The sequence below is a fragment of the Schistocerca gregaria genome, chromosome X (genome assembly GCF_023897955.1).
Source record: "Schistocerca gregaria isolate iqSchGreg1 chromosome X, iqSchGreg1.2, whole genome shotgun sequence".
Classification (NCBI taxonomy): Eukaryota; Metazoa; Arthropoda; class Insecta; order Orthoptera; family Acrididae; genus Schistocerca; species Schistocerca gregaria.
Window position 1 is genome coordinate 531,630,060 of NC_064931.1, and position 14,259 is coordinate 531,644,318.

Here is a 14,259-nt window from a genome sequence, read left to right on the forward strand (position 1 = left end):
TGTAAATTTTACCACCCATTATTGCCTTTTGTCTACTGAACAAAACATTGAAACAGTATATTATTGCAACCTTGTTTATAGTCTAGTGGGCCATTCTTGAGGCCCCCTTGCAGCTCTGGGGGTTCGAATAGACCTTGGGTATTCATGCCAGTAGTAAGAGGCGACTAAAAGGAGTCTCTCATGTTTCAGCCTCTATCTGATGGTCCCCTGTAGGGTTTGACCTCCATTCTTCAAAAGTTTCCCAAAGAGTGAGCCAATTGGGGAAGGGCACCTTAAATGGTTCATTGTGTCTGTTGTGCATAGAGATCTTTAGTCCACTTTCTCGTCGCCGCATTTCAGTCCCGCTCATTCTCCATCTCTTGGATGAGACCACCTTCCTGCGTGCATTTTCCTCCATCCTCTGTGCAGTATCGCTTTCTATGCTGTCGACGATAATGGACTTTGTAGCTTGTTTGCGCCTGATATCCAGCACAGTAGCCAGTCCGTTGTGGTGGGGCCACCATGTACCCTGTTAGTTGTAGCCCCCTGACCACACAGTTATCGCTCTGCTGATGTGTGTGCCGTTAACTCTCCACGTATGCCAGCTAGTAGATGACCGTCACCCTGGGGCGTTGGGACACCTGGCAATGACCATCCTGCCAGGTGGCCTTTGCTGCAACTTGGTGGCGCCCATTGGGACGACCCCTGGTTGGGGTGGGTGGCATCAGGGCAGATGACACGCCTTGAAGCATAGTACGTCATCTCTTGCTGGTGGTCAAACACGAGCAGTCTCTAAGTGTTCAAGGTCTAACTTCAATGCCAAGAAATATGACCCCAAAAGTCCCCCCCCCCCCCCCCCCCCTTCTGGCTACACCATGGGAGGAACGCCTGGCTAAGGATGGCAGTAAAGCTTATTCACCCCAGTAGCTTGTATGTATGAGAGTTGATGGGGGAATCTTTCTTGCCAATGAAACCTTCAAACCAGCATCCTCTGCCCAGTCATGGGCACTACTTGCCTGTGACAAGCTGGGGTATGTTTCTGTTTCCATTCCGCCCCATAGGAGCTTAAATATGGTCCAGGGTATCAAATTTCACAGGGACCTTCTTTTGCAGTCTGACGATGAGCTGCATGCCAATGTAAAGTTTCAGTTTCATTTGGTGCGTCCATCAAGGTCCGAGGGATAATCAGGTTGCCACCGATACCTTCATCTTGGCCTTCGAGGGTGACACATTACCCGAGAAGGTCAAGGTGATGGTCTACCGCTGTGATGTAAAGCCATATATCCCTCCCCGGACACAGTGCTTTAAGTGCTGGAAGTTCGGCCATATGTCTTCACGCTGTACTTAAGTGTCACCTGTCGGGATTGTGGACGTCCTTCACATCCCAATACTCCCTGTGCCCTGCCTCCCATCTGTGTCAACTGCAGAAAACACCATTCACCTTGCTCGTCAGACTGCAGGATTCTCCAGAAAGGATGGAAAAATAATGAAATACAAGACCCTGGACAGACTGATCTACACTGAGGCTAAGAGAAAATATGAGGGGCTACATCCTGTGCATATGATGTCAACCTACACCTCTTCTGTGACAATGGTTCTACCAGCTTCCATTCTGCCGCATGCAGGTGGCTCTGAGGCGGAAGGCTAAACCGGCCCCGTGATGGAGGGAGCACGTCCATCCCTGTTGCTCCTGTACAGCCTACTTCAGGAGCAACCCCCCCCCCCCCCCCCTCCCTCAGTCATCATTCTCAGCTGGAGAAGTGCAAGTCTCCTTCAGCTCCTGTCGCCTTGAAGGGATCCCTTGGCTTACTCACCTCCCAGGTTCCTACCACTGGCAAAGCTGAAACCCGCCAGTGGCTGAAGGAACCACAGGTCATACGGCTTCACGGTCCTCCTCAGTCCCTGAGACTGAATCAGTGAAGCCCTCCCAGCCGGAAAAACTTACGGAGCAGAGAGAGAAACCTAAAAAGGAGAAGACCCCCAAGAACCAAGGCACAGCAGTGCCACCCACACCACCACTACCTACAAGCTCTGTGTCTGAGGATGAGGTGGACACTCTGGCATCCGCTGAGGACCTGAACCTTGCTTACTGAAGATCTAGACCTCGCAGGACCCATACACACAATGGATGTCGATTGCACAGGTACTCATCTGGTGGTAGCAGGTGACCGAGGCGTAGACTGCCTCATTAAGTGTTTCATGCCTTCCCATTCTCACGATCACGTCATCCTCCAGTGGAACTTCAGTGGTTTTTTCCGCCACCTGGTTGGGCAACAGCAACTGGTAAGCTTTACATCTGCTTTCCATGTTGCCCTCAGGGAAACCTGGTTCCCGGCAATGCGGACCCCTGCCCTCTGCGGCTGTAAGGGATATTACAGGAACTGTTGCAACTATAATAGCGTGTCAGGTGAAGGTTTCATCTATGTCCTGAACTCGGTATGTAGTGAACCTGCACCCCTTCAAACACTTCTTGAAGCTGTTTCTTTCAGGATAAGGATGACGCAGGAAATAACTGTCTGCAATGTGTATCTTCCTCCATATGGTGCAGTACCACTGAACGTATTGGCTGCACTGATTGATCAACCCCTTCAAACTTTCCTACTTATGGGAGATTTTAATGCACATAACCCCTTGTGGGGTGATGTCATGCTTACTGGCCAAGGTAGGGAGGTCGAAAATTTACTGTAACAACTCGACCTCTGCCTCTTACACACAAGTGCTGCCACACATTTCAGTGTTGCACATGGCACATATTCGGCCATTGATATCTCGGTTTGCTGTTCCATGGAGAAGCACATGACGATCTGTGGGGTAGTGACCACTTCCCCATCTGCTGAGGCAATTAAAGAGCATCAATGAGCTCTACAGGGACACAAGTGGCACCGTTCCCTAGAGCACCTAATAGCCTTTAAGCAGCTCCGTGCCCGCATTCGCCAGCTTATAAAATGACAAAAGCAGGAGTTTTGGGTGAGGTGCGTGTTTACCATTGGGTGTCATTTGTCACCTTCCCAAATCTGGACGAAGATCAAATGTCTTTCTGGGTACCAAGCCCCAACAGGTGTTCCCGATGTTAACATACATGGCATGTTATCTGCCGATGCAAATATGATTGACGAGCACTATGCTTGAGCCTCTGCATTGGGAAACTACCCTCCAACCTTTCGCATCCTCAAATGGTGTATGGAAAGGAAAGTCCTCTCGTTCACTAAATGCGACAGTGAACCCTGTAACACTCCATTTACAGAGTAGGAGCTCCTCAGTGCTCTTGCACATTGCCCGGACACAGCTCCTGGGATGGATCGGATCCACAGTCAGATGATTAAACAACTCTCATCTGACTACAAGCGACTTCTCCTAGTCATCTTCAACCGGGTCTGATGCAATGGTGTCTTTCCATCGCAATGGCGGGAGAGCACAATCATTCCAGTGCTCAAACTCGGTCAAAACTTGCTTGTTGTGGATAGCCACCGGCCCATCAACCTCACCAACTTTCTTTGCAAGTTGCTGGAATGTCGGCAGTTGGGTTGGGTCCTTGTCATGTGGCCTACTGGCTCCACATCAGGGTGGCTTCCACCAGGGTTGCTCTGCCACTGATAATCTTGTGTCACTGGAGTCTGCCATCTGAATAGTCTTTTCCAAATGCCAGCATCCATATGACATGACCTGGTGACATCATATCCTTGCCACATTTTATGAGTTGGTTCTCTGGGGCCCGCTCCCAATTTTTATCCAAAACTTCCTGTCGCTCTGTACATTACGTGTCAAAGTTGGTGCCCTCCATAGTTCCTCCTTGTATTCAGGAGAATGGCATTCCACAGGCCTTGGTATTGAGTGTCTCTATTTTTACTGGCTATTAATGGTCTGACAGTTGCTGTAGGGCCGTCGGTCTCACCTTGTCTGTATGCGGATGACTTCTGCATTTTGTACTGCTCCTCCAGTACTGGTGTTGCTGTGCAGTGCCTACAGGGAATCATTAACAAGGCGCAGTCATTGGCTCTGGCCCACTGCTTCCAGTTTTCAGTCATGAAATCTTGTGTCGTGCATTTCTGTCGACGTTAAACCATTCATCCAGAACCAGAACTTTACCTTGATGACGATCCACTCACTGTAGTGGAGATATATCGATTCTTAGGACTGGTTTTCAATGCCCACTTGACTTGGCTACCTCACATTCGTCAGCTTAAGTGGGAGTGCTGGCAGCACATCGGTGCCCTCCGCTGCCTGACCAACACCAACTGGGGTGCAGATTGCTCTACGCTGCTGCAGATCTACAGAGCCCTTGTTCAGTCGCACCTTGACTATGGGAGTCTGATTTATGGTTCAGCAGTACCCTCAGTGTTGTGTTTACTTGACACAGTGCACCACTTTGGTGTTCACCTAGCGACGGGAGCTTTTAGAAAGAGTTTGCTGACCAGTGTCCTGGTGGAGGCCTGAGTCCCTCCATTGAAGGTTAGGTGTGCACAACTGCTCACTAGTTAAGTTGCACACATTCATAATTCTCCTGTGCATCCGAATTACCATCTCCTTTTCCCAACCACGGGGGTTCATGTCCAGCATTGGCCCAGGTCAGGACTATGATGGCAGTTCCCGTCTGGTCCCTTCTGTCTGAACTGGAGTCCTTCCCGTTACCGCCTCTTCTTGAGGTCCATTCACGTACACCTCCATAGTGTGCATCTAGGCCGCAGATTCTTCTGGACTTTTCGCATGGCCCTAAGGACTCCGTTAACTCTGTGCACCGATGGCTTGGTCGCTGGTTGTCACACAGGCTTTGCGTATGTTCGTAGAAGACATATTGAACAGCACTCCTTGCCACATGGCTGCAGTGTTTTCACTGCAGAGCTGGCGACCATATCTTGTGCTCTTGCGCATGTCCATTCATGACCTGGCGAGTCATTTCTCCTGTGTACTGACTCCTTGAGCAGCCTTCAAGCTATTGACCCTCACCATCTTTTGGTAGCGTCCATTGAGGAGTCCATCTATGCCCTGGAACGATTTGGTGTTTTTGTGGACCCCAGGACACGTCAGAATCCCAGGCAACAATCTTGCCGACAAGCTGGCCAAACAGGCTATGTGGAAACTGCATCTGGAGATAGTCATCTCCAAAACTGACCTGTATACTCTCTTACTCCACAGGGTTTTTGAGCTTTGGGAGACGGAACGGCATAACTGTACTCACGACAAACTGTGTGTCACTAAGGAGACTACGAATATGTAGAAGTCTTCCATGCAGTCCTCTCACAGGGAATCAGTTGCTCTGCATTGGCCATACGTGGCTCTCACATGGTTACTTCCTCCGTTGTGAGGACCCACCTCGGTGTCGTCATGGCTCACAAATGACGGTCGTCCACCTCTTGCTGGACTGCCCAATTTAAGGCACTCTGTGGTGGACTTTTAACTTTCCCATCGCCCTTCCTTCAGTGTTGGGCGACAATGCCTCAACAGCAGTGTTAGTTTTACGTTTTATTCATGAGGGTGGGTCTTACCATTTGATGTAAGTTTTAATGCGTGTCCTTTGTCCCTCTATGTCCTCCACCCTAGTGCTTTTAGGTTGGAGATTTTAATGTGTAGAAGAGTGGCTGGCTTCTCCTTTTTATTCTCATGGTCAGCCAACCATGGTAATCTGCTCTCTTCTTTTGATCTCTTCTACATGTTTCTTGCATCTCTCTATGGTTTTCTTGACCGATTTGGTTCATTTTAGTGTTTGTTTGCCTTTCTGTCATTCTTGTGGTTTTCTCCTTTCTTCCAGCTGTGTTTTGTATGCCTGGATAATTTTACTGCCATCCTTGGGGAATTATTTTAATCACAACGAGGGACCGATGACCGACCCCCCCCCCCCCCTTTTAAACCAACCAACCAACCATTCTTGAGGTCATAAGTCACTAAATTCTTAAAAAGCAAGTCAGAAACAAGTAAATTTGAGCCTTAGAAGTTTATCTGATGTGAGTATTGTTTCAAAATTAATTGTTTTTATTTCAGTGTAAATTGGCCCACATGTAACACTGAAACAACATTAAGTTTTATTTACTAAAAGTACTTTATGTAATTCTACAAGAGAACACTGTGAAAGTAAGCTAGTTTACATGTAGGACTCGGCTGTTACACTATTTGTGTGTTATGGGTGGGACATTACACACTGCATTCTCTACAGTGTCTGAAGCTGTCAGAAAGTAGGTTAAGAGGAATATTGTTTTAAAAAGAATGTAAATGTTTTGGGTAATTATTTTGTCAAATAGCACAATAAAAGGTATTTTTAATTAAATTTCAGATTACAATAAGTAGCAAGAATGGCCAAAAGTCCAAAAGTTTAGAGAGAAGTTGAAGAACAATGAGGAAGCGTATCATCTCCATTTAGAAAATGAAAGAAAACATGATAAAAGAAGGCAAATGGTAAGAAAAACAATGACTGACAATCCAGCACTTCATAAGTTAAAGAAACAAAGTGAAAGAGAATGAAAACTACTCTAAAGATTGAAGAAGAAAGAACAGGCTTGTAACTCACTGGTTCAACCATATACAGTCAGCAAGTTCACTAGGAAAGGCAGCAGTAGAACAAAGAAAGCATTGCCTCAGAGCCCCATTAAAAAAAAAAAAGCTGTGATGAAGTAGTTGTTACCAGAATATCTCGAATTGAAGCTTCTTAGTTTACTTCCAGAATGGAAATACTGCTGCATCGGAATAAAGCTTATACTAAAGAACTTATTTCAAAAGTCCAAATTTTTTTCTCATCATATGACATCTGAAGATCTCTTACAGGAATTGAGTGTGTTTGGTTGTTAGAGGCATGATTACCAAAGAAAAGTGAATTGTGAAGAAGAGAATAATGTTGACAAGTTATGGGAGTATATGAAGTTTTTAAATCTGACTTTCCGCAACTTACAGCTGTGGTGAAATAAAGTAAACTTGTGGATCTTAGACCCACTTATGTTTTACGAACATCTAAAATGCCACGTAATGTCTGCATTTGTAAATACCGTGCAAATATGGAGCGTCTTGTAAAATGCTTAAGTGATGAATTTCAAGAGGTCTCAAATACTATCAAAACACTGGTTTATAAATTAGTTTGTAGTACAGGCAATGAAGAATGTATGGCACAAAATTGTGGTAATTGTAAGTTGCAAGCCAGTGCTCCCAGAGCAATTAATCTTATAAGGGGCAGCGAAATGTATGAAGAAGTATGTTAGAAGCAATGGAAAGAAAGAGAGGTACAGGATTCGGTTGTTACTGAAACTGGTAGTATACAAGATGTACCCCAACAAATTGCACATAAGTTACCAGTGTTCACCTTGGACTGTTTTGCGAAGCAAACACAATTGTGCTACTTCCAGACATCAGTCATCTGTCACACCAAATGCAGTAGTTCTGCAAATTGATTTTTCAGAAAATTAAGACAACATGCAGAGTGCACATTAGTCACATGATCAAGTTAACATATTTCCAGCCATGATGTGGTTGGAGAACGACTCTGAAGCTATGGTAGTTGTGAATTGAATTAAATCATGGCAAGCACTCAATTTGGACATTCTTATAATAAGTTATAAAAATGTGGAAAATGAAGCATTGAAAAATTAATGAGCTACACATGTGTTCTGATGGATGTGCCGGGCAGTTTAAAAATAAATTCACATTTACAAATATGACATTTTTAAGAAATACATTGGAGATCAGGTCTGTAGAATGGAGATTTTGGCCACAGCACATGGAAACAGTGCTGCTGATAGCGTGAGTGTGTCTGTAAAGAGAGCTGTCCAGAACAGGGTAAAAACCAAGAGTTTCAATGTGCAAACTGCAGAGAACTTTGCTGATTGTGATAGACACTGCATGAAATAAACTAGAGTGACTTATGTCCCCAAGGAAAGAACTGCAGAAAATGTTGAAATGCTGGAACAAAGATTGTCTGGAGTCTGTCCTGTTCCCAAGTCGCAGTTACTACATGAGTTTTCTTATGTCAAAGAAGGTCTGCTTGAAGTTTAGGCAACAGCAAAATCAGAGTTCCAGTCTGTTGTTACTTCACCAGGATTAAAACAACAATAAAGTGGTCAGTTGAACATCATTGTTGCAGATTTTGTTGAAGCTGTTCTTCTAGTGATGCGGACAATATATCTTGTGATTCAGTCATACATGGCGAAAGTGGAGTATGTAGGTAATAAAAGTGTAACATTCCTTTAAATGGAAGAAAGTGGCAAATTTTGGATTTCACCTGTAGTGAAGGGTGAGTCTATTGAAGGCAGGTCTGTTGTGAAGAAAAAGTAGTGTGTTCCAACATTGATTAACAGTTCTCATTTGACTAGAAATTTTTTAGAAGGCTGTTTGATTTTATTGTGAGTGTTTGTGCTTTTCTATGCTGTAGTTTAGTTCAAATAATATGCATTTAGTTGCAGTACATACCGCAATTTAATATTCTATGTAAATCATACATCAATTTGTCTCACCTGTAACTATATGACAGACCATAGTGTCATGCATTGGTGGAGCTTAGTAATTCTTTTCTCGTAGCTATATGTTTTCTTAGTAGAAGAATGTAAGTTTCATTTGAATGCAGGTTTTCTCTCTCTCTCTCTCTCTCTCTCTCTCTCTCTCTCTCTCTCTCTCTCTCTCGCACCTGACTGTTCCTCCTTGTACCAAAGCATTTACCTTTCGCCATACGAGGAAAGCTTTATGTAAGAATGGTTAAATTAGAGCAGGAGGGGCGGTGTCAGTGGCAAGTGCCTCTTCTTGTCTCCACTTTGCAGATGCCTATGGCTTGAGTCTTTGTAGATGTTGTTTTTTGTCCTAGTGTCGTGTTGTTGTTTCTCACTATTTTCTGTGAAAAGAAAAATACTGGTAACAACAAAGGACATTTGTGAATATATGTACTGCAAAGTAGTAAAATATCCTTTTTTAAAGTAGGTCACTGCAGGATGTTCCAGAATTAACACCAGAATTCGTAAATACACGTTTGTATTCTGAGTATACTATCCGTTTAACTCGAATGTTCCCAGGAAATTATTCCATACGTCATTAGTGAATGGGAATATGCAGAAGTAAACTAGTTTACAGCTCAAGTCCACTTATTTCTTTTAGCAGCTCTTGCATTATGTGTTGATATTGGTTGTAGCCAGTTGGGTGGCAGTGTATGCTAGCCAATGAGAATTGTTGATTCTAATGATTTGTTTTGGCAGGAAATAGAGATTGACTACATTTGAAGAATGGTAATGGAAAAGTCCAAAGTGCCTTTGCTGTTGTGCTGTTATGTTCTTGGTACAATATTGCATGTCCCAAGACTGACTGCATCAAATCACAGAGAAAGTGTTTCAAACATTCATTAGTAATTGAACAGGGTTTTTATGCCAAGCAGTGATTCCCCATAGAGTTTAAAGTGCCATATGTCAAGGTCTTCTCCATTTTGCAAGGAATAGTTTGAATAGATAATGCACAAGTTTTTGGTGAGTGGGTACAGCTTTGTGAGCGGTGACAGATTTTGCACTTACGGAGAAATGAAGAAAGGCCTTGGTTCCACAAGTGTTAAGATTGTTGCCAGCTAACGCTATGCACCATTTCATGTATATCCAATACATACAACTGATTTCCTTGATTTTAAGATGCTGCTGAAACATTGCTGTCAACGCAAGTATGTGACCTCTCCAGATGCTGTATCATGAAAGTGTCTTGTGCTGTCCATTTCAAACAGCTAGTAAAAATTCTTACTCAGGAACAGAAGGTTGGAGAAATGTTAGTATATTTAAAAGAAGAAAGACCGTGGCAGATGTGTGCTATGTTGTACTTCACTTGGAAGACCAACAGTGTCAGTTGCAAAATGCAAATGCCTGTAAGTGATGTTGTCATTTCTTCCACAATAGTACAGGGGCACTAAAGTAAACTTCACATCTTGTGATCCCAAGAATGGAGTTTTCCTCAGAAGTGTGCAGTGACCCAAAAATGAATGGAAATTTCTGTGCCTTGGCAAACTGCCATAGTATGAATCTAGGCTGTGATCCCATACATAAGCAGATGCTACATCATTTACTTCTAGGTAGGATGAAGAAGAGGGAGAAGGTGGGGGAATGGGAACTGTTAAGATGGTAAGAAGGCTGCTAAGAGAAGGGTAATTCAAACAATTTCACTTGGTGTATAATCAGCAGATTTGACCAACTATCAGAGCTTAGTTGAGAGGAGTCTCTTGCAGCTGTAGGTGTAGGAAACCTGCACCAGACTCAAGAGTTAAGAAGCCTAAGTTAGTTGTAACTTTCTATATAAAGAAGAAGGTGCTGTTGCTGTTCAGGTAGTTGTCATTGCAGAAGTGTGGGCTACCTGTTGAAGGAAGTGTTGGAGTGAGTACCATGTCACCACCATTGTAAGCTTTGTGCCGGGTTGTCTCAGGTGACTGATAACATAGGGGAGTTATGTAGAAATTTTGTGGAGGAGGATCAGATAGTGCTTGTGAGTGGAGCTGGGAATAAGTCTCGATAGGGACATGAAGTATGACATAGGTGGTGACCTAGAAAAGATACACAATGTGATGGAAAGTATCTGGACACCTAGGTGAAAATGACAGAAACGTTTGTGGTGCCCTCAATCGGTAATGCTGTAATTCAATATGGTGTTGGCCCACCCTTAGCCTTGATGACAGCTTCCACTCTTGCAGGCAAACATTGTCACGCGCTGAAAGGTTTCTTGGGGAATGGCAGCCCATTCTTCACAGAGTGCTGCACTGGGGAGAGATATCGATGTCAGTCAGTGAGGCCTGGCACAAAGTCGGCATTCCAAAACATCCCAAAGGTGTTCTACAGGATTCAGGTCAGGAATCTGTGCAGGCCAGTCTGTTACAGGGATGTTATTGTTGTGTAACCACTCTGCCACAGGCCATGCATTATGAAAAGGTGCACGATCATGCTGAAAGATGCAATTGCCATCCTTGAACTGCTCTTAGACAGTGGGAAGCAAGAAGGTGCTTAAAACATCAGTGTAGGCCTGTGCTGTGATAGTGCCATGCAAAACAACAAGGAGTACTAGCCCCCTCCGTGAAAAACACGACCACACCATAACACCACTGCCTCCGAATTTTACTGTTGGCACTATACATGCTGGCAGATGACGTTTGTGCACATTCACTATACCTGCACACTGACATTGGATCGACACATTTTGTACCGCGATTCTTCACTCCACACAACATTATTCCACTGTTCAGTTGGCCAATGTTTACACTTGTTACACCAAGTGAGGCATCATTTGGCATTTACTGGCATGATGTGTGGCTTACGAGCAGCCACTCAACCATGGAATCCAATTTTTCTCACCTCCCACCTGTCATAATACTTGCAGTGGATTCTGACGCAGTTTGGAATTCCTGTGTGATGGTCTGGATAGACTCTGCCTATTACACATTACGACCTTCTTCAACTGTCACCAGTCTGTCAGTCAACAGACGAGGTCAGCCTATACGCTTTTGTGCTGTACGTGTCCCTGCAAATCTCATAAGCGACACCCAATAACCTGACCATGTTCGAAGTTCGTGAGTTCCGAGGAGTGCCCCATTCTGCTCTCTCACGATGTCTAGTAACTACTGGGGTTGCTGATATGGAGTACCTGGCAGTAGGTGGCAGCACAATGCACCTAGTATGAAAAATGTATGTTTTTGGGAGTGTTCGGATACTTTTGATCACATAGTGTAGCTGCTCAAACTGGTGCCCTAAATTTACACCTCATCAGGCAGTTTCGGTATCACGATTGGGCTCGTCTTAATACAGCTGTTAAGCATATTTAATGTAGTGCTTGAGGAGGCACTGATGGTGGAGGTGTGACTCATACTGCAGTGGTGCTACCTGCGTCTATCGATGTAACTGACTTCAGTAGGCATAGCCTGTATCTCAGTAGGTATGGGAAAGGAGGTTGACAAAGCTTATAGGTGACAATGTAGTGGGGGAGGAGGGAATAGGTTCACTCATGGAAAAAAATTCTGTACTAATTGATGTTCCTAGATTTAAGTCAGCTGATAGGTGTCACTGCTTAAAGGAAGTCTAGCACAGGAACCACCTTCAAAAAAAGTCAGATATCTAATTAATGAAGGGATTAGCACAGTTCATCAAAATATAAGAGCCATTAGAGATAAAGTTAATGGACTTCTTGTCTGCTTGTTGATACTGAGTCGGGCATTATCGGTATGTCAGAACACCACTTAGACAATGTGTCAATTCAGAGGCTTCCTGTACTGGGATCCAGAATTGCTGACTATTTTTCAGTAGGCTCTTTGCAGAGTGGGAGAGGGGCCATGTACATGAAAAAAGGTATTGCTTTTGAGTTTATTGTGTATCAAAGCGCTGCACTGACCAGGTCAGTGAATGTTTGGCAGGAACAGTTGAATTTAGTGAAATTACACTTTTAATAATAGTTATCTATAGGTCCACTAACTCTGATTTCAGGATGTTTCTGTACAAGTTAGAGTTCTTCATTCAGTTCATAGAAAGCACCAAAAATTAGTGGTTGTGTGGTGACTTTAATATTAATTTTAAAAGTGACTGTGCAAAGCAAAAAATGTTGGAAGGTCTCTTAAATTCATAGTATCTGATGCATACTGTGTTCTTTCCAATCAGAATGCAGGGGAACAGTAGCACAACTATAGACAAAATCGTTGTTCATTATTTATTAGTAGGGGGACATTCTGTTAGTAAAAGGATATATGGACTTTCAGACAGTAATGAACCCCCCCTCCCTCCAATAGAGATGATAAATATGATTTCTTAAACACATTTCTCATGCTTTTTGAAAGTTACTTTCCATTAGAACATTCAAAACAGGATACTGGCACTAGCAGGCAACCCGGATGGTTGATTGATGGGATGAGGATATCATGTAGAACAAGGAGGGAATTATATCAAAAAGTTAGGGACAGTAACAATCAAGCTGCAGTAGTCTATTTCAGATATTACTGTAAGTTGAAACTTCCTGGCAGATTAAAACTGTTTGCTGGACCTAGAGTTGAACTCGGGACCTTTGCCTTTCTCGTGCAAGTGCTCTACGATCTGAGCTACCCAAGCACGATTCACGACCTATCCTCACAGCTTTTATTCTGCCAGTACCTCGTCTCCTACCTTCCAAACTTCACAGAAGCTCTCCTGTGAACCTTGCAGAATTAGCACTCCTTTAAGAAAGGAAGTTTGGAAGATAAGAGATGGGGAATTAAAGCTGTGAGGATGGGTCGTGAGTTGTGCTTGGGTAGCTCAGATGATAGAGTACTTGCCCATGAAAGGCAAAGGTCCCAAGTTTGAGTCTCAGTCCAGCACACAGTTTTAATCTGCCAGGAAGTTTCACATCAGCACACTCTCTGCTGCAGAGTGACAATTTCATTCTGGAATACTGTAAGTTACTTAAAAATGTCACTAGGAAGGTGTATGGTATACAAATGGAGTAGCTAATTCTCAGGACAAAATTAGAACCGTATGGTCATTATTGAAGGAAGTGTCTGGCCAACAGCACAAGGGTGAGGATATGAAATCAGTATGTAATAAAAATATTTTTTTTACTGATAAGTCAGACGTACGGGGTGACAATTATTGAACTATATGGGAAAAAAATGTAAATTAGTTACAAACTAAGGCATACACATACTTTGTTCAAAGTGGGAACGTCATTACAAATATTTGGATTTAGGTTATGACGTATTCAATATACTTGCCATCATTGGTGATAATGTAGTGCAAATGAATAGCGAAATTCTGCATGACCCGCTAAAGTGTCGGAACATCGATGCTGTTGGCGACTTCCTGAATGGCTGTTTTCAGCTCAGTAGTGATTTTGGGGTTACTGTTGTACACCTTGTCTTTAATATAGCCCCACAAAAAGGAATCAAATGTGTTCAGATCTGGAGAATATGGCGGCCAATTGAGGCCCGCGCCAGTGGCCTCTGTGTACTCCAGAGCCAGAATATGGCCCCAAAGTACTTCTCCCGGACATCAGTCTCCTGCTTCAATGGGGTTGAGCCCATCTTGCATAAACGACATTGTCAAAATCGGGGTCACTTTTGGTAATGGGGATGAAATCGTCTTCCTAAACCTTCAGGTACCGTTTGGTAGTCACCGTGCCATCAAGGAATATCGCACCAATCCGTTAGTGCACAGTCCCCAGTTGAGAGTGAAGAGACTTCTAGATCATGAAATGTGGATTCATAGTCCCCCAAATGCTCCAGTTTTGCTTTTTGATGAACCCATCCAAATGAAAGTGGGCTTTGTTGCTAAACCAAACCATACAGCGCGCACTAATTCCCATCATGCCCCGCAGACAACTGTGCAGTTTGACTGTCCTTAT

The 14,259-nt window shown here is 43.8% G+C and overlaps 1 protein-coding gene across 7 annotated transcripts in view; it reads left to right on the plus strand.

The window, feature by feature from the left end:
• Positions 1-14,259, plus strand: part of LOC126298999 (uncharacterized) — a 222,554-nt gene that overhangs the window by 2,631 nt on the left and 205,664 nt on the right. Inside the window, exon 2 of one of the 7 annotated variants that reach the window (XM_049990627.1) lies at positions 6,245-6,366. The exons of the other annotated variants lie outside the window; for them this stretch is intronic. The gene's annotated coding sequence lies outside the window, so the exon portion shown is untranslated. The remainder of the gene's footprint in view (positions 1-6,244; positions 6,367-14,259) is intronic. 7 annotated transcript variants of the gene reach the window in all.